Source organism: Dermacentor albipictus, chromosome 1, assembly GCF_038994185.2.
Source record: "Dermacentor albipictus isolate Rhodes 1998 colony chromosome 1, USDA_Dalb.pri_finalv2, whole genome shotgun sequence".
Taxonomy (NCBI): domain Eukaryota; kingdom Metazoa; phylum Arthropoda; class Arachnida; order Ixodida; family Ixodidae; genus Dermacentor; species Dermacentor albipictus.
In genome coordinates, this window is record NC_091821.1 from 409,429,477 (window position 1) to 409,456,508 (window position 27,032).

Below are 27,032 nucleotides of genomic sequence, written 5' to 3' on the forward strand. Positions count from 1 at the left end.
TAGCGTCCCATAAGCAGTAGGTATAAGGGCGGTGCTTTGGAAAAAAAAAAACACAATGAAATAAAGAAAGGGCAAGGAATGTGAACAACAATAAAATGTAGGGGTACGAGAAAAAAAAAGAAAGAAGAAACGTGGGCTACCGCATGCAGCTGTGTGTGCGGGAGGGTCAAGGCACCCTTTGTATTGACGACAGGACCGTAGAAGACGCGAAGATTTCTTCGAAGCGGCGACCCATCTGCACTGTTTGTCCCCTCATTGTGCGCGTTCCATGGCCCGGCGAGATCTCCGACGACGCCGGAATTTTGAGTGGGGCGCATTAAGAGAGTGCTTAAGATGAGACGATGGCACAATGAGCAGAAAAAAAGTGGCACTATACTGCAAGCTTCCAAAATGAAAATGTCTCGACGCGCAAACCCCGCCTAATGGACATCTGTTCTGGTGTTACCGCCTAGCGCAAACGCAGCGAAGCCATTGCAGCAGGTTCTAAATCGGCGACGCTCATTAATTCGAGAAGAAGCAGTCGCTCTTCAGTCTTTCAAAAGCTTGTACTAGGCCTAATTAAGAGGAAGTAGACTGGTATGTCAAAAGCCAGATATAATGATGTACAAGAGCTGTGTAAACGACAGCGGACTTGGGTAAACTGCCTGAAGTGACAGGAAATAAAATCTTATGAGCATAAAAATATAAACAGCTCATTCAAACTGACTGTAATGCCACCATTTCAGTAAGTATCGCGTTAGCATTGAAAGTCGGAAAACTGGAAATGCGAGAAACGCCTCGTCTTTTTTAAAATATGAACCGTTGTACATAGCAAAGGTTCATTCTCTGAGTCGTACCCTATCTCGACTGAATAAACGTAAGCCTTCTCGAATTTTCCCTCGATATGTATTTTACTAAAAAGATGTAAAAAAACAAGCTGCTTTTACAGCTTGTCATGTTCGTGGATTATGGAGCACCCAAAGCATACGGCACATGCGCAGGCGGCTCCTTGTTATATAAAACGATAATTAACTATTTCAGTGGCCAAGCTGTACCACGAAATTAGGGCGCTTCTACTTTGCAAAGCCCGATCCAGTCAGCACTCTCACGATACGGGAGTGTTCGTTACTTTCAAAAAACGTAAATAAGTGTCTACATGATAAGTAATAGGTAAATGAATTATTTTGGCTAAAGAAGCTGAGGCGAAGGGGATACACCTCCCGCCTTAAAATCTATGCAGTTGCCCAGGAGGAAGATGAAGATTTAAAGCGAAGCTTTCTTTGTCTTTTCGCCCCACTTTCTTCTAATTCAACTCTTCTAATTCAAATTTATTCACAACGGACGTATGCGCTGAAGGCAGTCAAAGCGTTAGTTGACTGCCTGTGGTCTACGGGCCTGCCACTTTGATGACGTGCGTCATTTTGATTTTGTGTGCCGATTTTCATTTTGATACTCATCTTTGCCCTTCCTACGTGTTTAAATCTCCGTTCCCCAGAGAAAATCGAACTTTTTATGGTTAACTTCCTTGCCAACAAACAAGAAACAAAAAAAAAACAAAAAACAAAAAAAAGGTTTGCCGTTGCGTCTTATGCGCACAGGTTGTCACACGCTTTACGGAGCGTGGCCAGTAGATATGACGGCAATGCAGTTTTTTCGCCCCCCCCCCCATTTGTCTATGATGTGCCCTATGATAACTAGAAAACGTGAACTTGGGGGTTGGGCGGGGGGGCCAGAGAGAGAGAGAGTGAACTTTAATAAGCACCAGCAGTTTTGTCGGCTGGGCCTAGGCCTCCCACGATGGGACGTCGAGGTCTTGCCTCTTCGCCGCTTCGTAGGCCTGCTGGGTCGCCCAGAGTTGGTCGTCGAGGTGGGAGCTCCGCAGGGTGGCGTGCCATCTCGACGAGAGGGTCACGGGATTAAGGTCTTGGTATTGGTGTTTGCATTCCCATAGCATGTGGGGGAGTGTTGCCGATTCAGTTTTACAGTCCTTGCACATCTGGCTCGGGTAGATGTCGGGGTATATAGTGTGATAGCGTGTGAGGGAGGGGTATGTATTCGTCTGTAACAGGCGAAGGGTGGTTGCCTGTGCCCTGTTTAACTTGCAGTGAGGGGTGGGGAAGGTTCTTCTTGCGAGGTAAAATGACTTTACAAGGTCGTTGTAACTGGTAAGGCGGTCGCGTCCTGCGGGTGCACCTGCACCGTCTCCGGCACGGTTGACTAGTCCTCGTGCTACGGAGTGTGTAACCTCGTTGAGGTTGGTGAGGTGCGGGTGGACAACGCCGGCGTGTGCTGGGATCCAGACGAGGGTGATCTGATTTTCAGACGAATGCGGGGCTTGTCGTAAGATGCGGAGTGATTGATGAGAAATGCGACCTTTGATGTAGTTGTTGACTGCTGCGCGAGAATCGCTCACTATGGTGTGACAGGCTGGGTCAAGAGTGGCCAGGGCGATGGCCACTTCCTCGGCCGTCTCGGCATTTTTGGTAATGATGCTGGCAGCATGTCGGAGCAAGCCGCCTGCTGTGGTAACCGCCGCAAAGCGCCGTCCATCTTGGTACTCAGCTGCGTCGACGAAGGTGACGCCCGCGGTGTTGGCGTAAGCTTTGATGAGGGAAGTAGCTCGTGCCTTCCTGCGTTCTTTGTTGTAGTCTTGGTGCATGTTTCTCGGAATAGGGTCGGCGTGTATCCATTGCTGAATGTCGCGTGGTATTGGGTGTTTATCTCCATGTTGACGGTGGTAGGTGATATTAAGCTTGTTTAGAATGCTGCGGCCCGTTTCCATGAGCGTAAGCCTCTCTAGTTGAGATCTACGTTGGGCCTCGATTAACTCGTCTAGCGTGTTGTGGATACCTAATTGTAGTAGAAGTTCCGTGCTGGTGTGGTTGGGTAGTCCTAAGGCCTGCTTATAGGCTCCTCTAATGATGATGTCCAGTTTAGACTTCTCAGCTTTGTACCAGTTTAGAAAGGGCGCAACATAAGTAATCTGACAGACGATAAAAGACTGGACAAGGCGGATGAGGCTGTCTTCCTTCATACCCCCTCGCCGGTTGGTCACTCGTTTCAGCAGTCTGGATGTATTGGCGGTCTGTCGAAGGATCTTTGAGATAGCCGTAGAGTTAGCTCCGTTGGCTTCTATGGTCATACCAAGAACGCGGATGCAAGGGACCACGGGTATAGGTCTGCCATCCCTCAGGTTGAGCTCTATTTCCTCGTATTGGCGTTTAGTCGTGGAGCCCCGCGGGGGGCGTCCACGGAGGGTGGGGCGGTATAGGAGAAGCTCCGACTTTTCAGAGGACCAGCGGAGTCCCGTGCCTTCAAGATAATTTTCTACGACGTCAATGGCGTCTTGTAGGGCAGTTTCGATTTGGCCGTCACTGCCCTTTGCAGCCCAGATTGTAATGTCATCGGCGTATATGGTGTGTTCAATGCCGTCGAGTTTTTGTAGTTCTTGGGCTAATCCAATCATAACCAGATTAAACAGTATTGGGGAAATGAGAGAGCCTTGCGGTGTGCCCGTGCTGCCGAGGGAGAGTTCCTCCGATCGAATGTCTCCGACCGACAGGAAGGCCTTCCGTTTGGATAGAAAGTCACTTACGTAGTTGTAAGTGCGTTCTCCAAGGTTGAGCAAGGAGATGCGCTGAAGGATGGTGGAGTGCCTTATATTATCGAAGGCGCGCTCGAGGTCGAGGCCCAAGATCGCCTTCGTGTGACGGGATTTGCCATCTAGGATTTGATGCTGAAGTTGGAGCATAGCGTCTTGGGTGCAAAGATGCTGTCTAAAGCCAATTATCGAGTGGGGATAAGCACATGTGTCTTCGAGGTGAGTGTTTACACGGGTTAGGAGTGCGTGCTCCATGACCTTGCCTACACATGAAGTTAGTGATATGGGCCGGAGATTGGCGAGGCTAGATGGCTTACCGGGTTTGGGGATAAGAATTACTTTGGCTGTTTTCCATGTCGGGGGAATGGATCCCTGGCGCCAGCAGGTGTTGATGTATTCGGTGAGTTGTGGCACCGAGGGGTCATCTAGATTTCTTAGTGTTTTATTCGTAACACCATCTGGGCCTGGCGCCGAACGGCTGTTCAGCTTATGTAGGGCAGCATGAATCTCTGCCAAGCTGAAATCTTCATCAAGGGCAGGGTTGGAGGTCCCTGTGTATGGGCCGTGAGGTTGAGTGGGCCCAGATGGGATGTACTTTTGACATAAGCTATTCTTAACGTGGTCCTGGCCATGCGTCTTGCTCTCTGTGAATAAAAGCTTGGCGAGGCGATCTTGTTGATATGAGCGGGTGGTGGTGCTATCAATCAAATGTTTGAGGATTTTCCACGAGCGGGGGCAAGAGAAAGAAAAATTATAGCGGCGTTAGGCATGTGTCCACTTTAGTCCCTTGTAAAACTGGTATAGTTTATCAATTCCACTCAAGTGCGGGAAAGTTTAGATTGGACAGAGAAGAAGGTGCCTCGATATCAGACTAAAATAACATAAACAATCACACAATCCTACCGCTTCACATCTAGCGTCGCATTGTTTCAATTGCGGTTGTAAACCTTCGTAAGAAGACACAAAAGTCCTTAAAGACACAAATTCCAAACCACACACGAAATAATTGAGGCATTTCACATTAAAAGATTAGGAGAGGCTTGTGTTAGCCAAGCATCAATATCTCTGTTACAAAAAAAAATTCAATATTTTCTCAGCACGTGTGTCGATCTCTAGAGCGTCTTGTTTGGTTTTTATGGCTTCCCTACCTCATGATATGCTTAACTGATAGTCTTTAGACCTTATCATGTTCGGATGCTGCTTTATTTGCAGTCGCTTATACATATGTTGTTAGTTTCAATAAACATTTATTTAAGAACCCTCGTCCTGTCTTCTAGTCTCTGTGTGTGTCACATCGCGCTACAAACCAAGAGAGAGAGAGAGAGAAAAAACATTTATTAGAACCATCGAGGTGGTTGCTCTTGAGGTCGAGTGGGTGGTGTCCTCATTCCAGGACTCCACTGGCCATGGCTGCTCGACGTACTTGCTGGACGAGAGCTTCTTGTCCCGCCAGGGTATCGCCGGTCAGCTGTACCTCCCACCGCTCAAATTGCGTGCTAGGCGTCTTTAAGTGTTGAGGTTTGCCCCCGCACCCCCACGAGATGTGGAAGAGTGTAGGGCGTGTGTCGCCGCACCAGGGGCAGATGCCGCGATATGTATGTGGGAACATTTTACTGTATTTGTGTAGGTTAGGAAATGTGTTTGTCTGAATAAGTCGGAGAGCTACGGCATCTTCAGTGCTGAGCTTTCTGTGAGGCGGAGGATAAATCCTGCGGTTGAGTCGCTGGATCTCGAGTCGGTCGCAGTAATTGGACGGCAGGGGCATGAAGGTAAATGGTGGGGATTGATGAGACGATTCGTCGTGCCCCGCTCGGTTGATTAGCGCTCGAGCTAGGGCGTTCGCCCTCTCGTTCCCCTCCAGACCCGCGTGGCCCGGCGTCCACGTGATTTGATGGTATTCTTGCAGCCTCGGGCCTAGAATCTGAGCCGCCAGAAGCGGTGTTCGTCCATTGGTAAAGTTACGGCAGGCCTGTTGCGAGTCGGTAACGACATGGACTTCCCTGCCTACCCTGTCTTCTTTCTTTATTACCAGTGCCGCGGCTATGGTCTCAGCCACAGCTGGGGTCTCTGCCCTTACGGAGGCCGCGAGGGTCAAGGAGTTGTCTCTTCCGTTCACGGCGGCTACCGCAAAGAGGCCCCCTACAGGGTACGCCGCCACGTCCACGTACGTTACGTACGGGTCACCCTTGAATTGTCGGCGCTGTCTGTCGACGCGAGCCTTGCGTCGTCCTTCATGGAGTTCATGGCTCATGTGCTTCGGTATCGGGTTCGCCTTGATTTTGCTTCTGACCTCAGGCGGGAGTGATCGTTGCCCATCGAGGGCACGGAGCTCCGTTGCCGTTCCGGTCCGGTGGAGGATGGCTCTGCCCGCCGCCGTCTTCTGCAGTCTGGTCTTTTGCGAAGCCATAACCGCGTCCGACAGCTCAGCGAAGGTATTGTGGATCCCGAGGGCCTCTAACTTCTCGTTTGAGGTGGTGACAGGGAGACCCAGGGCCGTTTTGTACGCGCCTCTGATGATGGCATCGACTTGTTCTTGGTCGCGTTTGTTTAGCGAGTGATAGTGATACGGCATGCTATACGTGATTCTGCTGATCACCAGAGCCTGGACGAGGCGAAGCGTGTCCTCTTCTCGCATGCCCTTGCGGCTTCTTGTAATTCGTTTTATAATCCGCGAGACCTGGTTGGTGGCAGACCTTAGGGTTTGGATGGTGTCATTTGGTACTTGGTGTCATGGTACCAAGAATATGTTACCGTACCAACCGCCTAACCTTCTATCCTTCTGTACCATTGTCTTTAGATCTTTACAAAAACCAAGTTCTTGTCTTTTTAAAATATACAATGCCTTCATTCTTATACACATGGCCTTAGACCGATAGACATTGATTGTTATTTGGAAGGATATACGCTTGTTTGCACTAAAGCTGTTGGTTCGAATAGAAACACTTGACAACATAAAATGCCGAATTGTATGGGGTAAAAAAAAATCAACTAAATAACTTGTCATGTTTATGCTTAGATGAAACTTACTAAATGTTACGAGTGATGCTGAGACAAGCTTTGAAGTCCCTCGGTTAATTAGGGGTTAAATACAAATTGCTTAACCTTCGTTCCCTGCCTGCTTATAGCCGTTATATAAAACACCTGATAAGTTTTCCTACTACTCTAAGAGAGCCAAAGGCGGTAACAATTTTATGTTTGAGAAATATAGGCCCTTACTATCGGTGTCTAGTAGAGAACCTTTAAACTCAGTAGAACATACAGGTACAGCCTTCGAAGCAAAAAAAAATTACATATGCAAGTGTTCCACGGTTTTGCAGGCGTATTTTCAGAATAATGTAAGAAGCTTGTCCAATGTCCTGAAAGAATTCGATATGCCACAAAGCCACGAAATGACACGATATGCCACGATATGCCACGATATGCCACATTTCAAGAAAACAGCAGGTACGTTATAGGTGATGCGTGGGCGAAGTTTTAAGAGTGCAAGTTAACTACAAGGTTTGAAAGAATCGCATTAACAAGTGCTCGAAAGCGTTTATTGTGTTACTACAATGTTTCCCATTGTCCGAGGAGAACTATACATTACATCAAATTCATGTTCGGCAGAAGCGGGAGCCAAGTTAGGTGTGACACGTGGAGAAAGCTTTACGTTTGTGGATGAATTAAAAGGGTTGAACCTAATTGCTGAATACTTGCTTACGGTGTTGACGATCATGTATTTCAACCACATGGTAGCGCGGAGCGGAGGTGGAAGGCCGGTCCTCTAATCTGAAGATTGTAAGTTTGAATCCTCCTCCAGTCCACTACATTTTCAGGCTTCGAGTGGCGCCTAACACCGGAATAAAATCGCCGAGAGCCACTGGGGCTATACTAGTACAACTGCAGCCAAATTAAGAGGGCTCACTAAGCTTCGGCAAAGACGCTCCCTCACCAGAACAGCAGTTGGCCTCTCTGGTGAAGTATTCGGCCATCAACTCCCTCATGACTTCTGCAATTAACCCATGGCCCTCAGTCCTCAGTGGTTGCGGAGCACCTGACCAAGGCAGCCATAAGACCTGGTCTCTGCAGAAGGTGCTAAGAATCTCTGGATCCGTACAGGCCGCCACTGCACACTGAACGTGGGAACGTTTAACAGGTGAACCCTACTGAGTGAAGCTAGCTTAGCAGGGCTGTTTGAGGAATTATTAGGCATTGCTTCAGACATTATTGTGTTTAGTGAGCTTAGAGCAACTGGTGAGGCTTATACAATGCTGAATAACGACCACGTCCTCTGCTACATATGCCTTCCAGATAAGAGAGAATACCGGGCACGACTTCTAATCCATGAGGATATCGCGGCGGCATTGATGAACTCTCCAGCATTAATGAGACGGTAGCAGTAGTCGTAATAAATCTAAATACGAGGTATAGATTAAAAGTATCACAAGCCTACGCTGCAACCTTCAGTCACGATGATGAAGAAATAGAACAGCTTTATGAAGATGTTGAATTAGAGATGAGAAAAGCGCAAACTCAGTATACTGTAGTCATGGGCGACTGCAGTGCAAAAGTGCGGTGAAAGCAGGCTGGTGAAAAAGCAATTGGTAACTACGGCGTCGATTCTAGAAACGAAAGTGAAAGTGAAATCCCTGACAGAGCTTCGAGAATTGACATGCGCCGTTTATCGCAGATCTCATAGATTCATTTACTTCACGGCTTCACCAAATATCTCGCCAAAAAGTGGAGCTAAGACCATTGTATTCAGTGCATCTCCATTATTTAAGGCCTATTGGTGCGTTCGGTCTACGTGCACTATCGATCATTCCCCGATCGCATGTTTGTGCGCACAAATGTCGCTGCGCCTACATGCTTTCTCAAGTGGTATAATTTAAAATATCATGCGCTTTGTTTACGCCCCAGAAAATCTGAAACCACTGCGGCATCCTCCGCGGAAGGACATTAGCGGGATATTTAATCAATATGGATTCTACAACTTTATCGTTGAAGATTTTGCGTTTAAATCGGCACTCTAGAACAACAGTGAAGATAATTGCGAAACCAGCTGGGACTGTGAAAGTGTTATCTACAAAACTCTGTAATTATTCATTTCGAGTTAATAGGTTGATTATCGCACAAACAAAAGCATTAGGATCAAAGTGCTTTTTTTTTCTCAGAATTGCATCGAAAGCTAAGTACCGGTGCGTCAGTGTAACGTCACAGATAACAAAATATTTTTTTCTCGTATTTGGGCCGCTGTGACTCAGTCACATTTATAGAAACTTGTCGAGTTCAGCCTTTGGCTCGTTTAGGGCAAACGTGGTCCACCTTCATCGATAATAATACACGGGAAAGTGGATGGGAGAACGGGGCCGCGGTAGCTCAATCGGTAGAGCATCGCACGCGTAATGCGAAGGCATGGGATCGTCCCCCCCCCCCCCCCCCTGCAGCAAGTTGTTTTTTCATGCACTTTCATTTCCACTAATTTATCTTTTCTTTAATTCCATTAGTAAGTACAAGTAATTTCCCCTGTCTTGTCCTTGGTGTCTTTGTTTGTTGGCTTCTTACGCTAGAACAGTCATAGAGGCATGTGTAATCAAGGAGTATAAGAGGCATACGTGAATATCTTGGGAAATACCTACAAAGATTTCACAGCTACCTTATTTCTCCGCAAGAAAAATAGAACGTTACCTATCAAAAAAAAGCGGTCAGACAAGGAAACATGGTCTCTGCAATGCTATTCAATGCATGCTTAGGAGCATTCCAGCTATTAAATTGGGAAGACGTAGGAGTGAGGTTCAATGGTAAATATCTCAGCAACCTTCGGTCTTGCAGATGTCGTTGTCCTGTTCAGTACAACTGCGAACGAAATGCAACAAATGATTGAGTACCTTAACCGAGAAAGTGTAAGAGTGGAGTTCAAGATTAGTATGTAGAAGACAAAGATAATGGGAACAAAAATTATGGGGTTTGACGTGCAAATCGACTACCTGATTATGAGGCACGCCATAGTGAGTGACGCCGGATTCATTTTGACCACCTGAGGTTCTTTAACGTTCAACGTTTAACGGAATCTAAGTAACATGGTTGTTTTTGCACTTCACCTCCTTCGAAATGCGGCCGCCATGGCCCGGATTTCAACCCGCGAGTCGTGCTTAGCAGTGAAGCACTAAAGCCACTAAGCAACTACGGTGGGTTATAATAGGAACAAGAATTGAGGTCCGCCAGTCAGCTCCTAGATTCTGTACATGAGTACGTTTATCTAGCTCGATTACTCACAGGGGACCGTGATCACGAGAAGGAAATTTACAGCAGAATAAAAGAAGGTTGGACTGCATATGACATGTATTAACAAATAATTAATGGGGGCCTACTGCTGTCGTTGTTAAGAAAACTGTACAATAATTGCATTCTACCAGTGCTAACATATGGGGGAGAAACTTGGAGAATAATAGAGAAGCTAGAGAACAAATTAAGGGCTGCTCAAAGAGTGATGTAACGAAAAATGTAAGGGTAACGTTAAGGGACAGGAAGAGAGCGGTGGGAATCAGAGAGCAAACGGGGATAGCCAATTTTCTAGTTTACATTAAGAGAAAAAATTGGAGCTGAGTAGGTTATGTAATGCCTAGGGCAGATAACCAGAGGGAGATTAGAGATACAGAATAAGTGCCAAGGGAAGGGAAGAGAAATCGAGGAGGGCAGAAAACTAGGTGGGGTGATGAAACGAGAAAATTTTCAGGCGCAAGTTGAAATCAGCTAGCGCAAGACAGGGGTAATTGGAGATTACAAGAAGGGGCCTTCGTCCCGCAAAGAAGATAAATATAGGCTGATCATGACGATGATGACGATTTTTAAATTCTCGTGTGTTATATGGGCGGTGTTCTAGGTTTCCTTTGTGTCCTTGGTGAAGCAAGAAATGCAGCTTTCTTATATTTGGCAAAAATAAAGTGAAGGCTGTGGATGATCTGTAGGCAAATTGTATAGTCTGTGGGTTAATTACCACTTCTGCAGTCAATTATGTATAAAAGTACCGTGAAAAGTTATTTGCGTGTTTCTTTGCCTATTGTAAGAAGGTTTTCTAAAGCTTTCGTTCTATGCTCACAGTGTGGCAAGGAAAACACATTTTCTCTGGAATGAGAAAAAAATTATTCTTTGCAAAATACACAGCAAACGCCCGAAGTATTCCCTGAAGGCTCATGTCTACGATGTTGTTGTCCTTACGGGAAGGGTCCGGAGACCGTGGTCGACGCGATGGCCTCAATAGTTGCCCTCTCTAAGGTCTACTGCGTTCACCACACGGGAAGCTTCAGCTTCCAAGTCACCGTCAAGAGCATGGCTTCCATGGCTCTAATCGTCGATGCTGGCTGCCTAGTCACTGCTGGCGAGCGCCGTCCTGTCGTTCCCGTCTACCCGCAGGTCACCAATGTAACCTGCCTCTCTCTTCTTGCCGTCCTTCGTTCCGAACGAAGTCCTCATCGAGGCACTATCACCGTACAGCAAGATTCTGTCTGTCAACGCTGGTCTTATGAGCAGACGACGTGGCGTGCTCACACGCACCCGCTTCGTTCGCATGGAAATGAGCACAACCCCTGTTCCCAATTTCCTGCGAGTCTCTGGTCATCATGTGACGTTTGACTACCGCGGCTTGCAACGCGTGCGTCGTTGGTGCAGCTCCAGCGATCACTACCGCGCACAGTGCGCCACAGCGTTCTGTGGCCGTTGTGGTATCCATGGCCACGAAAGCGATAGATATGACCATCCTTGTCGGAGTTGCGGCGATGGTCACCCTACGGTCGTGTGCTCTGTGAGGCGTTCACACTACGACGCTGCTGCTGGAGCTTTTCCCCCTTACCGCCGGCGTCAGCTGCGTTCGCGACTGCCTGTGACGCCGTAACGAAAAAAAATGCCTTGATACCGCATCAACCAGCGTCAGCAGGTTAAAAAAAACGTGCGCAGCTTGCGCTAGTGGTGCAAGGCTGGAGTCAACAGCGGAGCTTGCGATCAACTAGTTTTTACGTGGCTTGCCTAAGTTGTTTGTAGGTTTTGTGAGGTTATGCTAGGTTTTGCTAAGTGGTTGGTAGGCTTGGCTAAGTCTTTTCTAGGTTTTGCGAGGTTGTGTTAGACTTGGCTAAGTTGTTTCTAGGTTTTACGAGGTTATGTTAGGTTTTGCTAAGTTGTCTTGGTGGGCTAGATGCTGGAAGTTTTCGAGCACTCGCAGGCCCGGATCGCTTTCTAGGCGACGTCGAGCATTCAGGCGCCGTCTCTCGCGTTCCCTGGACTTAAACTCGGCATCCTCGACTCGGCGTCGCCTCTTCTCAACCGCAGCTTCGGCGCGGTGTTCCGGATCAGCTCGGCGGCGACGCATCGCTTCTCGCTTGGCAGTACGGCGCTCTTCCCGGTAAGCCACTTCTTCTGGCGTCCAGACTTTTTTCGGTCTTGCCATGGCAGCATCACATACGCACGGAGTAGAGGAGGCGAGAGGCGTGTCGTCGCGCCGGCTGTTTCGAGCGTTTAAAAATTAAATTATGGGGTTTTACATGCCAAAACCATTTTCTGATTATTAGGCACGCCGTAGTGGAGGACTCCGGAAATTTCGACCACCTGGGGTTCTTTAACGTGCACATAAATCTAAGCACACGGGTGTTTTCGCATTTCCCCTCCATCGAAATTCGGCCGCCGTGGCCGGGATTCGATCCCGTGACCTCGTGTTCAGCAGCCCAACACCATACCCACTGAGCAACCACGGCGGGTTGTTCCGAGCTTTTACTCGCCTGTGACGTCACGACTCTGCCCTACGCGCGTGGAGTGCGAGGACGTTACATGGCTCGGTGCTCTCGCAGATGGTTCCTAGGCAACGCGAGGCAGCGCACAGCTGGGCTGAGTTTTCTGGTAACGCTCCACGGCGGAACTAAAAGCTTAAACAGCTACGCTGTTGAAAAAGGGTTACTGAAAAGCGGCAGATACCCCTTGGCCCGTTGGGCACATACTCAGCGGCATGTATATTATGCATTTCTTTTTTCTTCTTTTTTCTCTTCCCCTATCTACAAGATTAAGTGCGTGACAATGTTACCATGCAAAGCAAAATAACATGTGAAATATAAATGCTGGTGCTCCACGTCGTAGCTTACAGCGGTGAGCTCTGTTGGCGGGGTGCATTTGCATCGCAATTCGCCATAACTATCTACTTTATATATGACCTGGCGCCATGAATGTGACCTGCCTCGTACAAGTGGTGACCTTTCTCGAAAGCAGTCGCACGAAAATGCGTTTTCCGGTACGTCAAGTCTTAAAACCCCCAGTGCGAGATCACCGGAAGCACCGTGAGCGCCTTACTCCCGTCGTCTGCTTCACAAGCCGGTGCTCTGACTTCTTCGCGGTGCTGATCGCCAGCACGTCGCTGACGCGCCGCTGGCGCCTTGCGACGGCGGTCCGGTGATCGCGGCTCCTAGCAAGCGCAGGCGTGTCGCAGTGGCGGAGTAGTTGAGTCCCGCCCGTAGTGTCCGGGCTCGATCTCGACGGAGGCCGGGTATTTTTTCTAACATTCCTGGTGATAGCTGTGACGAACACCGGCGTCTGTGGCGGACAACATCGCCAACCGAAACGACCATCATCATTGCCACTATCATCGAGCCACTTGCATTCAAGCGACTCAGCGAAAATATCCCTTTGTAATTTGTAGCATCTCTCCTTGTCACTAACCCCCCACTCCCTCATGTAATGTCTCAACAAGAGACTTTCGGGGAAATAAATAAATAAACAGACTATTGGAATGAGCCCGTTAAGCTTACTTTGTAAAAAAAAAATGTTACCCTTGTATCGGTAAGTGGCATCTAATGCACGCCACGTTGGGAACGTGTAACTAATAGACTGAAGAGCTAAGCGCTCATTCATGCCTTCAACTTACGTACACGACACATAATAGGCTGTAAGAGGCGTGGGCTATGAAGAGTGCGAACTGCGAACCGAAGACATACAAGAGAGGCAGAAGCAAATAGTTTATGTGTGGCATTACGTTGTCGTTCGTTAGTTTTGTTACTGTACAAAACGCACAATCGTGTGCTTTTTCCTGCGACAAGTTGGAGAATAAAAACGTATTAAAAATGGGCGTATGAAAACCCTCCAAGGTTCACGTGTACTCACTGAGGTAAATGCAGCAAGGAGCTACAAAAAATAAAAGAATAAAGGAAACGCCACAGCACTCACTGTCGAGGGGTAAAGATTTGCCGAGAAATAAAATAAAATAACAAGGACCTGAAAAAAAAAAAACTTGAGGTCGAAAAGGCGGCGCGAATGTCTCCGCTGGCAGATTGATGGCAGCTTTCTGCGGCAAGAGTGCCGCCGTGAATGGCTCAGTGATTAAGGAGAGGGACTGGCGAAGGCTTTTCTTCCGCTACTTTCATTCGTTTTAATTAGACTGCTATTATTCTTCGGCACATCTGCATTTTTTATTTTTTATTGCTCGCCTACCTTCGATTCTCCCGCTCTCCTACATCCTAAGGGCAACCCTGCGAGATGCGTGCAGCTTCTCTCGGCGACGCTCTTGTTACCGGAAGAGCGACTCCTTCTTTTCTAAGTCTTCTATGCGGTGGTGGTGTTGGCTCTCTCTTCATTTTGCATTGGCGCACGATGCAAAAAAAAAAAAGGACCTTCGTCGCTTGCCTCGAATAGACTCACGCGCGAGTGCATCGCTGTGAAAAAAATGAATTTCCTCATTAGGAGATCATGAGCCCGCGGCAGCGCTGTAGAAAAATTTGGTATGTCCCTCATGGCGAAGGCACTTTTCGAGAAGATTAGGAGTCTTTTACTTTTAAACAACAGCAACAACAAGACAAGAAAAGTAACACACACACACCAAAAAAAAAAACGATTACTAGTACAAGCTTGATCCTACAGCGTTTTCTTGCTTGTTAGACAACTTGAGACCGAGGAGGAATATTAGAAAACCGCTAAAAGCTTTCTTGCGCGACCTCGAGCCTGCAAATGTAAGTCTTTCTACAGAGCTGCCTCTGACGTTGCACGATGTCCTGCCTCGACTTAGGTAAACATGTTACGTGTGTGCTTGACGAGTAGGCGAGCAGTGCGTGCTTCAGGATGCTGCTTCCGGGTTGGCGTTCAAAAACTCATATATAAAAGCCGTGAACAATCTGCGGGTCATTTGCTTTCATCGCAGTCAGTAAGTGCATTATGAAAGCGACTCGGGCGAGCTTATAGTTTACTCCAGGATGGAAAAGAGTCACTGCACTGAAAAGGACAATATGACGACGATGAATACATCATAAGAAGCCAACAAACACTGACAGCAAGGACAACACAGAGGAAGTCACTTGTGCTTAAGAAATGAAATAAAGAAACGATAAATTAATGTAAATGAAAATCGATGAAAAAACAACTTGCTGCATGTAGGAAACGATGCCACAACCTTCGCATTACGCGTGCGATGCTCTACCAATTGATCTACCGCAGCGCCGTTTCCCCATCCACTTTCTTGGGTATTCATGTTTCCTAGTAGAACCCTGGGAGTGTTAGCCAGCGTCACCACTCACAAACCTTCGTGACGGATGTGAAACATCCTTTCTTCCGCCGGCGTCACGTCAGAAAAGATGTTCCACATCCGCCGTGAAAGTTTGGGAGTTGTGGCGCTGGCTAACATTCCCAGGGTTCTACTATAGGAAACATAAGTACCCAAGAAAGTGGATGGGCGCCGTGGTAACTCAATTAGTGGAACATCGCACGCGTAATGCGAAGGTTGTGGGATCATTCCCCACCTGCGGCAAGTTATTTTTTCATGCACTTTCATTTCCATTAATTTATCGCTTCTTTATTTCATTTAATAAGCACAAGTAACTTCTCCTATGTTGTCCTTGGTGTCAGTGTTTGTTGGCTTTTTATGATATGAATAACAAAAATTGGGCCCCTCGGTTAACCCCCTTTCTTATCGATGATGAATACACGTATGATAATGTAAGACCAACACGCAATGTCAGCTCGGACAGTGGCTTTATTGAAAGCCAAACCAATAAAACACGACTAAATGCACGTGCAGGCTCTTGCGTCGCGTCTCTGCAGCCAGGACAAGCAACTGGGGTAGAAAGTAGTTTAGAGAGACTACAGTTTCATGTGCAAACAATTAAATGATTGGTAAGGACTAATGTACTGTGCGCTGAATGATTTCCGTCATGTAAACATAAATCAGTGGGATCAGAAAAATAGGCGACTTCTATTATTCTCGCGATGAAACGTAGGCCTGAATTACCCCCAAGTTATGTGGTTAATCAAATGTACTTAATACTTAATGCATTAGTCAGAAGACATGCCCAGTTCATCTGGATTTCGCAACCAAAGAGCTTTCAGCTGCACCTTGTCTCCCAAACGTTAGATATCTCGTACTCAGCTTATAACAGCGCGCCTCGGAAGTGGCATGCACTTCACGTTGTTGCCGTACCAAGATGACGCAAGTACTTAGAAAGCACTTGTGCTTCCCCGCACAGACCCGAGGACTTGTCGCTAGGAGGCCCATAATCTACCTAGGCAGGTCTTCCCAATACGCACTTTAGTGGCTATATTCAGGTAGTAGGCGGCTATCCTGTAAGTAGAGATTATCTTATTTTTTTTATTACATGTGGTATGAGCACGAGGTCGCGGGATCGAATCCCGGCCACGGCGGCCGCATTTCGATGGGGGCGAAATGCGAAAACACCCGTGTGCTTAGATTTAGGTGCACGTTAAAGAACCCCAGGTGGTCAAAAATTTCCGGAGTCCTCCACTACGGCGTGCCTCATAATCAGAAAGTGGTTTTGGCACGTAAAACCCCAAATATTATTATTATTACATGTGGTAGGCTCGGAAGTCGAAATCTAGGGCGCTATAATGTAAAACTATTCCAAACTTTTCTATTCCAATTCTGCTATCAGCCTTCAAAAGACTAGCGCAATATAGCAGGGACAAAGACAGAGAAGACGACAGGACGAGCGCTAAACATCAACTGGTTTTTTACAGCAAGAGAAGGTACATATATACATTTCGTTGGTGCATGCGCACACAGTGTTAAAATAGTACAAACTCATTCTAATCAAAATGTGGCAGACTGTTCTGTAAGTACATTTTTTTCTTTTCTGGACAAGGCAAGTGAAGCCGTGCTGACACAGTTATCACCCTCCCTGTCTATGTGATATGCCTCACTAATCTCGCGCCCCCACCTTGTGCCTCCCCTACCAAGCACACACGTGGCGTCAAACGCAGGCACGCACCCGCATCGCTTACAGTGCATGGCCAAATGGCCGCCCCCCGCTAATGAATCTACTAGCGTTCGGTGCTCTCGTAGCCGTTCATTTAGGCAGCGTCCAGTCTGCCCCACGTAGCATCTATCGCATGAGAGAGGTATGCGGTATACGACCCCAACCATGCAGGGTACAAACTTGCATTCATGTTTTTTGGCGCAGACCGGTTTATGCTTCTCGTTTACGGCTTTGCACATGCGCACCAGCTTTTCGGGGGCAGTGAACATCACGTCCACGCCGCACTTTTCACCAACTTTCCTCAGCCGGTGCGATAGCTGGTGCACGTACGGAATAGCTGTACGTTTCAGCTTCTTGCAGCTTTTTTCGGCTGCTACGCCAGGACGTCCACCTGCTCTGATTTCTTTCAGAAGGCATTCCGCCACAGCCGTCACGATCGCTTTCGGAAAACCGGCGTTCTGCAACCGGAGCACTTGCATCTGCAAGCTAACCTCAATCTTATGGTGGCAGGACTTTTCGAGAGCACCACGCAGGCAATTTTTTGCAATGCCCCTCTTAACCAATTTTGAGTGAGCCGAATTATATGCTAGAATTTCCTTTTTAGTGCGAGGCTAATACGACCAGCAGATGTGCCCTGTGCCAAAGTGCAAACACAGCTCGAGGAATTGGAGACATCCGTTCATCGGCACTTCATGCGTGAACCTTAATTTGTCAGAACAATCACCGAAAATTTCTAAAACACTTTTTACAACCTGTGGTTTGTCGCTGTCATTTTCAACATTCACAAACACAATGAAATCATCAACATATCTAAAACACCTCACAACATGTTTATCCTGTTTTATGCACGATGCCACGCGCTTGTCAAATTGGCCTAAAAAAATTTCACTAAGTATAGGAGCTATGCAGGAGCCTATGCAAATACCATCTTTTCGCACGAACAACTTGTCGTTAAAACAAATGTAGGTGGAAGAGAGGTAGCACTCAACTAATGCTACAAAGTCGTTTACGGAAACCCCGCTACTATTTTGGACATGGACAGCCCCCCAGTTTTCAATCCGCTCTTTTACTGCGTCTAACAACTCTGGCTGGGGAATGGAATAAAAGAGCTCCTCAATATCGACTGAAAAGGCAAAATTGGCTTGTGAAGCACCATCTTGCTCACCCAAAAATTCAATCACATCCTTTGAGTTGCTTACACGAAAAGGATCTTCTATGTCTATTTTGCTAAGATGCTTTTGTAGGTATTTTGATACCAGACCTTGCCAGGCTTCTTTCTCGGATACGATTGCTCTGAGAGGAATGCCTTCCTTGTGGGTTTTTGCAGAAAAAAATACGTTCAGCCCCGGCATATTCGCAGCTTTTAGAGACTTGTGTAGTCCTGTCAAATTGATCTGTTCACACAGTTTGAGTGCCTCTGCCTTTACTTTCCTGCCAGTTCTTTCCAAGGGAACAAAATTCTTTTCAATAGCCTGCTTAGCCTTTTCAAGATACATCGTTTTGGGCAACACGACGAAACCACCCTCCTTATCAGCAGTCAGCAAAGAGAGATTATTCTTCCTGAGGTAATGAATAGTTTTGCCCACCGCTAGCGTTGCCCCGAGTGAGCATGGTTTCCTACTTGTCAGGCAGCCGACACCTTCAGAAATACATCTAGCTTTCTCTTCTGCATCTGCACATTGCCCAGTGCTCCGGTTGCAGAACGCCGGTTTTCCGAAAGAGATCGTGACGGCTGTGGCGGAATGCCTTCTGAAAGAAATCAGAGCAGGTGGACGTCCTGGCGTAGCAGCCGAAAAAAGCTGCAAGAAGCTGAAACGTACAGCTATTCCGTACGTGCACCAGCTGTCGCACCGGCTGAGGAAAGTTGGTGAAAAGTGCGGCGTGGACGTGATGTTCACTGCCCCCGAAAAGCTGGTGCGCATGTGCAAAGCCGTAAACGAGAAGCATAAACCGGTCTGCGCCAAAAAACATGAATGCAAGTTTGTACCCTGCATGGTTGGGGTCGTATACCGCATACCTCTCTCATGCGGTAGATGCTACGTGGGGCAGACTGGACGCTGCCTAAATGAACGGCTACGAGAGCACCGAACGCTAGTAGATTCATTAGCGGGGGGCGGCCATTTGGCCATGCACTGTAAGCGATGCGGGTGCGTGCCTGCGTTTGACGCCACGTGTGTGCTTGGTAGGGGAGGCACAAGGTGGGGGCGCGAGATTAGTGAGGCATATCACATAGACAGGGAGGGTGATAACTGTGTCAGCACGGCTTCACTTGCCTTGTCCAGAAAAGAAAAAATGTACTTACAGAACAGTCTGCCACATTTTGATTAGAATGAGTTTGTACTATTTTAACACTGTGTGCGCATGCACCAACGAAATGTATATATGTACCTTCTCTTGCTGTAAAAAACCAGTTGATGTTTAGCGCTCGTCCTGTCGTCTTCTCTGTCTTTGTCCCTGCTATATTGCGCTAGTCTTTTGAATAATGATGATACACCAACTAGCCCAGCTTTCTGCTTTGACTGCTATCAGCCCTCCACGATTGGTCAAAATTTTTTTCTACCACCCCCGCTTCACCTGTCTGTCACGCGACGTCACGAAAACCGCGATACCACCCCATCTGATATGATGTGTACACACCGATTATGCATGATTTGACAGAAAAAAGAAAAACAGTTATTTCTGATGCGACCCCTTTTCGCCATTAGCCCTCGGCTATTGGTAAAAAGTTTTCGGGCTGCACCCACTTCACCTACCTGTCACGCGACGTCACAAAACCGCACAAACTCACCGCGTCAAAGTGACGTGTACGCGATAAAGATGCATTAATATGCCGAACAAAACTGAATTTTCTTCGGAATAGCCGTAGGCTGCCCCGTTCAGAAAGAAATAAAAGATGGCTTCCGCCGATCGCTGAGACGCTGGCTACTCGCACCTGCCGGAGAGCATGGGTGTATTTGCGTATAATAAAGGTTCTTGCGTGGCCGTGTAACGTTTTCGAGCACTTTCGGCACGCTTACCACCTCATTCTGCCAACTCTTCTTTGCTGAGGGTCAGTTTTAGCGTCATTCTTAAGCTTCCGTTGCATGCCCCTGCGATTTTCGACCAGCCACCGCAAGCTAAGTAAGGGAAAGCCGACCAATCGCAGACGCCGGCACCACCCTCTTCATCCGGTTATCGATTTTCAGTGCACTGGCTCTGCCCCAGTGAATCGCTCTCCACTTGGGCGTTCTCCTCGCCTCTTGTCAACCAATTAGATGCGACAAGCCGCTCAGTGTAGGCAATGTTATTCGTTTTTCAAGCAAACAAAAATTACCTCCTATGAACGAGGATAGCGTTCGATTGGTCTGTTCAGTAAACCCTACGGGTTACCGCCCGCTCTTACGTCGGCGGTTACGCAAATTTGACGTCAGGAAATTGTAATAGAAACATATTGGAATAGTTTTACGTTATAGGGCCCCTACTTTATTTTCACTGCCGCAGTACAGCAAGAAGAATGCTAGTGACAGCAAATGGCACACGAGGACTAAAATTCTTGGTTATTTGTGTGTTGGTTTTTGTTTAACCCCCTCTTTTGCCTACTACCCATCCACGTACTCAGAGTGCTTTATCTATACGAAGTATTGTCCAAACGAATTACCGAAAAGTATGCAGTGTACCGATTTTTCTTTCATTCTATCCAATTATCACGGTTGCAATTTACAGGTCTGTTGCAGCATAACTCAATGGTCGACGACACAATGCAGCCTTATGGTCACATTGAAGCGTTTTGAACACGATGTTTCGTATAGTTATAAGGGCACTCATCTTCTGTGGTACGCTGTTTACTATTACATTGCGCCACGGATGATTACGTAGCGAAATTTCAGAGGCCAAGAAGACACCCTCTGCACAGTGTTCCCAAGCGTGCTGTCCATGAGTATTTGAGATTATTGAAATTGAGGAATCGGATACGAGATAATAATATTTACTCACCAAGTTTTATAGCAGCAGCGGACGTCAAAGCTCACGCGATCATTGTCTATACGATTATAATTACCATGTTGCTACTAATATATATTTAGTGAATACGCTCAGATGTATAGCAATTGCAGGATTGAAATGAGCCTGTACTCAAAGCCTAATGTTTCACTTTTAACTTTGTGCTCTGCAGCAAGTCTAAGAATAATGCACTCAGGATGTTCCGTGCAATCTATGCCAACGGAATAAACTGCCGGAAGCAGTTTATTCCGCTGTATCTTCGAGAAATGCGGGAGAGATATTAACAGAAACAGCAACGCACTTCGCTGAATACTTGAAATCCTATTTCTCGAAACTGTTTAAGGTGTAGATATTACTGCAAGACGTCAGCGTTTCAGTACTTGCTAATTTCAAATAGGCAGCTATGACATCATAGGGAAGTCGATAATTTACAACTTATATAGGAATTAAGTTGTGTTGATCATCGCATTGGTAACTAACGCGCAAGTTGTAGCGTCTGCTGTTGCTTCGCAGCAGGGTCAGCGAAAATAATAATTTTCTCTCACTTCTACAATTGTAATAATTCGAGGTAATCAAGGATAATCTAAATAGATCTAGATAAAAGAAAAATGCGGCGATTTATCTTTGCGTGGGCCCTATTCCTTTCAAGATCCAGTTATTTCTACAGAACATTTTTTCACCACATTTCTTGTAACTTCAGAATCATGAAAAACGTACATTTGCAGAACAGAATACGATTTATTTATCCTTCAGTGAGCTTTGTCTTGTTTACAAGATATGAAGTCCATGCGAGAACTGTCTACATGAACGTCAGATACGAGGGCATCAACTATCTCATGCCTGGTATACTTGGAAAGCGCCTAGCCATCCATTGAAACATGAGCGTAAAAGAAAGGAAAGAAGAGAACCTGCTGCATGACGACAAACTGACACCGAGAGCAAGCATCCCGCCCTGTACCTTCGAGCTTGTTTCACTGAAGCACTTTACACGTATTATTCAAACTGGCTACCCAGCTCGAACTAGAGATGTCTCAGGATATGGGTGAGATGCTCTAAATGTCAACATTTTCATCAGCACTTTTGTTTTCGATGCGCTCTCCTCACGTGCACAAATGGGCAAACAGCGCCTTACAGGGTTAGGCTTTGCTTTAACGCTTTAGAGAGTGTTAGAGCTAACTTCTGCCCAGCATTAAAAGAGCCGCGTGTGTTCTACGAGAAAACAACCAACTTGGTATTGTTAACTGTACTCTTGAGCAACGCAAAGCATTAATTTACTAACCGCGTAGATCGCTAAATAAGAATAATGTTCCAACTTCAAAGAGACACCAAAGAGTAAATGTGGTCTCCAATCAATGCTGTGAAAGTCGTTGGACAACGAAGCTGTAAGCGACAACTAGAACGTTTCCCCATTACGAGGTAGCTCTAAGTTATTCAGATTGCGACGTTCACATGCGCTTTACCTAATTATTAGCCTAAGACGTTTCAGCGGCTTACGATTTGGCTTGCGCCGCTACTTCATGGACCTACAAAGAGTGGACCAGAGAAAAGAGAAAAGCCCTTAAGCACAATTTCGTTGCGCCTCGTATGCATGCTCGCTGCTTTTCAACAGGCTTCACTATACGTGGCCTTCCCAAGAACTGTCACAGCACAAATCAGTCGCTAGTTAGGTTCTTCTTTTACACACGAAAGTGTAGTTACGCGACTCCCTGCTTGTGCTACAGTTGCCGCTTCCCGGCAACTGCAGCTTACGCAAGCGTAACCTTAGCCGGGTGACGCTTGCAGCAAACGCTACGTCCGAAGGAGTGCTATCGGGTTCTTTTCTTTTCTTTCCCCCGCACGGCCCGCGCCACCGCTGCTGCAGGTATGTAGTGTTCCTGTATATGCTCCCGCAGGGAGCATATACAGGAACACTACGGATATGCGGAGGCGAACGCCACCTAGTGGTGCTGCAAGGAACCCAGCGGCGCAGGTGGGCGCGCCTCCCGAGTGTTTGCCTACGGGGACGGCAGACCCATAGGGAGGTAGAGCTATACAGCTGCGTTCTAATAGTTATTCGAGCTACATTGGCCAATAGCCGCTCCGAAATAGCAAAAAAGGTGAAAAAAGAAGCCGCTCTTAGCGCGAGTATAGAGTCTGGGTAAGTCAGAGAACACGCAGAAACAGAAGACTGGTGGCGAGGCTGCCTTCAAGTTCATGTTCCAGCTCGCCGTGACGTCACCGATTTTGGCGGCGTCTGCTAGCGCCTAGCTAACGTTTTATCGGTAAAGATGAGCCATGTTGTGCCGTAACCGAGCCTAAGAGAGAACGCGACAAGTTCCGATAAATTTAACTGAGTCACAGCGGGCCAAATAGGCGAAAAAGATTTTGTTATCCGTGACATTACACTGACGCGCTAGTGTTTCGATTTCGGCGAAAATAAGAAAAAAAATACTTTGATCCTAATTTTCTTCTTGTGATAATCAACCTATTATCGCGATATGAACAAAGAACAGAGTTTTGCAATAAGACTTTCTCCGTCTCAGCTGGTTTAGAATTTATCTTCACTGTTGCTCTAGAGCATTGATTTCAAGGCAATATATTCAACAAAGCATTTGTAGAATCCATATTGATAACTATCCCCATAATTTCTTCCTGCAGAGGACGCCGCGGTGATTTTAATTATTCTGGAGCGCAAAGAATGCGCGTGAGATTGAAGAATGTACCACGTGAAAAAGCGTGTGCGCGCAGCGACATTAGTGCCCACAAACATGTTACGAAGGAATGATTGATCGATAGCGCGCGCAGACCGAACGCATGAATAGGCCTTATGAAATGGAGGCCTTATGAAATAGGCCTCGAAAATAGGCCTTATGAAATACAATGGTATTTCTCACATTTTTGGCGAGACATCTGTTGCAGCAGTGACTCAAGTGAATCTATGAGATTTGCAATAAACATCGCATGCAAATTGTCGAAGCTCAGTAAGCGCTTTCACTTGGACCGATTGCGTAAGGGGCGAAAAGGTTTTAATGGTTATGGCGGTGCATCGAATACGGTGGGTTTACACATAACCTATAATTTGTGCGCGCGGTCTATTCATGGCGTTCGGTCTGCACGCAGCATCGATCATTATTTGCTAGGATGCTTGAGGGTCCTCATATCGCAGCACGAAAGCGCATAATGACGTTGTAATTAAAAACAAAAATCTCGCACGCTTCTATGGCAGCCCGGAAAAATTGAAGCCACCGTAGCTGTCTTCGCAGAAAGAGATGATTTGGATATTTCTAAATAAGGTCTAAAACTTCTTCAATGCAGATTATGCGTCTTAAGCAATATTTTAAAAGTTGGCTGTATAATGATTTTTTGAATAATGTTCTAAGCTCATAGTAAGAAATGCTCTGAGTTCCAGGAAGACAGCGAATGATGCCAGGTCGGTGGCATGCTCGTAGCGCAGACGTGTTTTTAAGACTTGGCGTAAGTTAGCTGAAACAGCCTGTACATTGACCTATGTAGTTACTCCGCATTTCGTTTATAGGATACTTGTAACTGAGAATTTTCTTAAGCACTTGTACAATTAGACTAAAAAGCGTAATTGTTAATAATAATAATAATAATAATAATAATAATAATAATAATAATAATAATAATAATAATTCCCACTTTGTAGGGGATACAGAGACGTTCCGGCCCGTCAAGGCCAACAGGAGGCTTGAAGGACTGGGCCCGGCAGTTTACGGCAGAGGTAACAACAAACAGAACATTGATTGAAAGGAACAATATAGGTTCAGCTGAAGAAATAGAAAAACAAGGTAATCACAAAACCAGTACCAAGGACATCAGTGCTAACTCCAAGGAAACATAACTTCAAATACATATTCTCATATTTCTAAGCACAACTGTAAAAGAATGCAACAATCAACACAATGTTTTCAAATGCATTTTTAGGTTCCGCATAGAGTTTACAGCAAAAAGTTCTTTTGGTAACCCATTAAAAATTTCCGGCAGATAAGCACACCGTCTTGCCTTTCCATACCTTGTTTCGCTTCGCGGTACATAATATCGAATGGTTTTTCGCAAGTTCCGGTTAGGATCATACTTATTTAAAAAGTCTGAATTCCAAAAGTGGCGATGAACAACAGTTTGTACGAAAAGAGAATGGAATGAAGGAAGACGTAAGAACCGGAAAATGTCCGCCCCGGATGGGGTATCACAATTACACGCAATGCTCTTTAACATGTTTTTATGATGCTATCAATTGGGCAATGCCAACGGGAATGACATGACGCAAATAAGGCGATTCCGCATCTAAGAACACTATACGCAAGTGCATAAATTATAGTTTTCTTCACATATATTAGAGCCAAAGATCTGATATTAAAGAGTAACCATGAAACCTTCCATAGCCTGGTACAAACGTAAGCCAAGTGGTCATGCCTGATAAACTGCTATCGAAATCCACCCCGAGATATTATACCACCCGAATAATAATAATAATAATAATAATAATAATAATAATAATAATAATAATAATGATATAATGAATATGCAATATAACGTCTCACAATGACTGTCGGTCGTAATACGTTTATGAATATCAGTCAATGTAGCGACACAATGTATTGCCATCGTCGAAACGACGGTAATACAATGTCCGAAATGCATGGCGCCCTGGTGCGTGCGAACGCTTAGAAGCGCGTAAAGGCTGTTTCACATGACGCGATTGGGGCGAAAAATATCGTTTTGCCGAGCGATTTTCGCTGACATCTTTCACATGCGTTGGCGGCAGCGCGATTTCCGTCGCAGCGATGCGCAAGATTGCCCCCTGCCCACGAAGTATCCACGCCTGCATCGTTAAACAAAATCAACATGGAAATTTGTCAAATATTCGAATTGTCCTATTATTTTTCGATAATACAATAACTACACCATTTTTTAACGTTTAAAAGCGCACAGACTTTACGACAGCTTGCAGATGCGGTGAGTGAGACGCTGCACGGCACCGCACGTATGAGCGTGCGGCTTGTGCGGTGTCGGTGGGGTGGTTCCGTTTAGTACACTCTAGTTTCCTTGTTACTATGGAAGCCACAACTTCTTTTCTGGGTGAGTATTTGCTTTTGAAGAAGAACAAGGTACTGTTGAGTGTGCACGTATAAGCAGCTGGCACAATTTGTAGCGATTAAGAGGTTGACGACGGTGGCGATCAAGTGGGTACGTGCCTTATGTTGAAGCGGTGTCCTTCTCCTGACCTGGATAGCGTGCAGCTTCTCCTTCTAAACGAATTCCGTAAGTGGAAGAAAAGCAAAATGTTTGTGAAGCTCCTAAGCCGCAGGCGCTGGTGGGTATGCCCTATTATAAAATAAAAGAAACTGGCGCGCGCCATTGCTCCACAGAGCTACCAACGCGTGGTAAAACAAGAAAGCGCCTATTTTGACGGCGCTTTGTTTCGTCACACATTGCACCTCTCACATCGCGCCGATCGCTGAATCAAGGCGATCGGCGCGACCAACTTGTTGGAATCCAGTCGCGGAGAGCCCACTACGTCGAGGCAGTCGCTGAGCGACGGAATTTGCCGTGTCGCGGACTGAAAATCGCTGCAACGGAGCTGCGCTCTCGCGCTTCGGATGGGTGGATGGATGGATGTTGTGAGCGTCCCTTTGGAACGGGCTGGTGGGTTGCGCCATCAAGCTCTTGCTATTATACTGCCTAATGTCCTACCTACGTTAAACAATAAAAAAAAACACTATGAACTCACACAACCAAATTTTCTGATCCCCTACTGCGAACTGTGCTTTTGCACGTCTTTGTTTTTTGTCGTTTCTCTACTTTTATTCCACCAATCCTCCGCTTCCTTAGTGTTCCTGTATATGCTCCCGCTGGCCGCGCTGCGCCATCTGGTGGCACTGGCGAGATGCAGAGACCAATGTGCCACTGGGTGTGCACATACTCCATGACCCATGTTTGCGAGATGTTCATTTAAGAGCGGCCCATACTCACTGCCTTCATGGCGCAGCTTGCTAAAGCGTTGATGTGAAAGACGTTCATTCGAAGGCGGCACATAACAGTGCATTTGTGGCGCAGCCTGCTAAAGCGTCAGGCTACTGTCTTTGAGGAACAAATTGAACTTGAGGAACAACGCAGGTTTGGTTGGCGGCGATTGGTCCTTGAGGAACACTAAATTGTGGAGCAGGTTCGGTTCCACCGGGCAACGAAGAAATTGAAAAGATCTTTTTTGTCGTTGCAGAGCCAATGTTAGAGCGGCACAGTCCCAGCGAAATATACCTAGT

At 46.5% G+C, this 27,032-nt stretch overlaps 1 protein-coding gene across 10 annotated transcripts in view; it reads left to right on the top strand.

Annotated features, from left to right (window-relative positions):
* Positions 1 to 27,032, top strand: part of LOC135918168 (neuroligin-4, Y-linked-like) — a 694,509-nt gene that overhangs the window by 69,472 nt on the left and 598,005 nt on the right. For 3 of the 10 annotated variants that reach the window (XM_070532206.1, XM_070532195.1, XM_070532201.1), the window contains exon 3: positions 24,416 to 24,557. The exons of 3 other annotated variants lie outside the window; for them this stretch is intronic. The gene's annotated coding sequence lies outside the window, so the exon portion shown is untranslated. Of the gene's footprint in view, positions 1 to 6,897; positions 7,025 to 11,906; positions 11,955 to 24,415; positions 24,558 to 27,032 lie in introns of those variants that run through there. 4 more of the 10 variants (XM_070532198.1, XM_070532197.1, XM_070532202.1 and 1 more) reach the window with 4 other exon arrangements.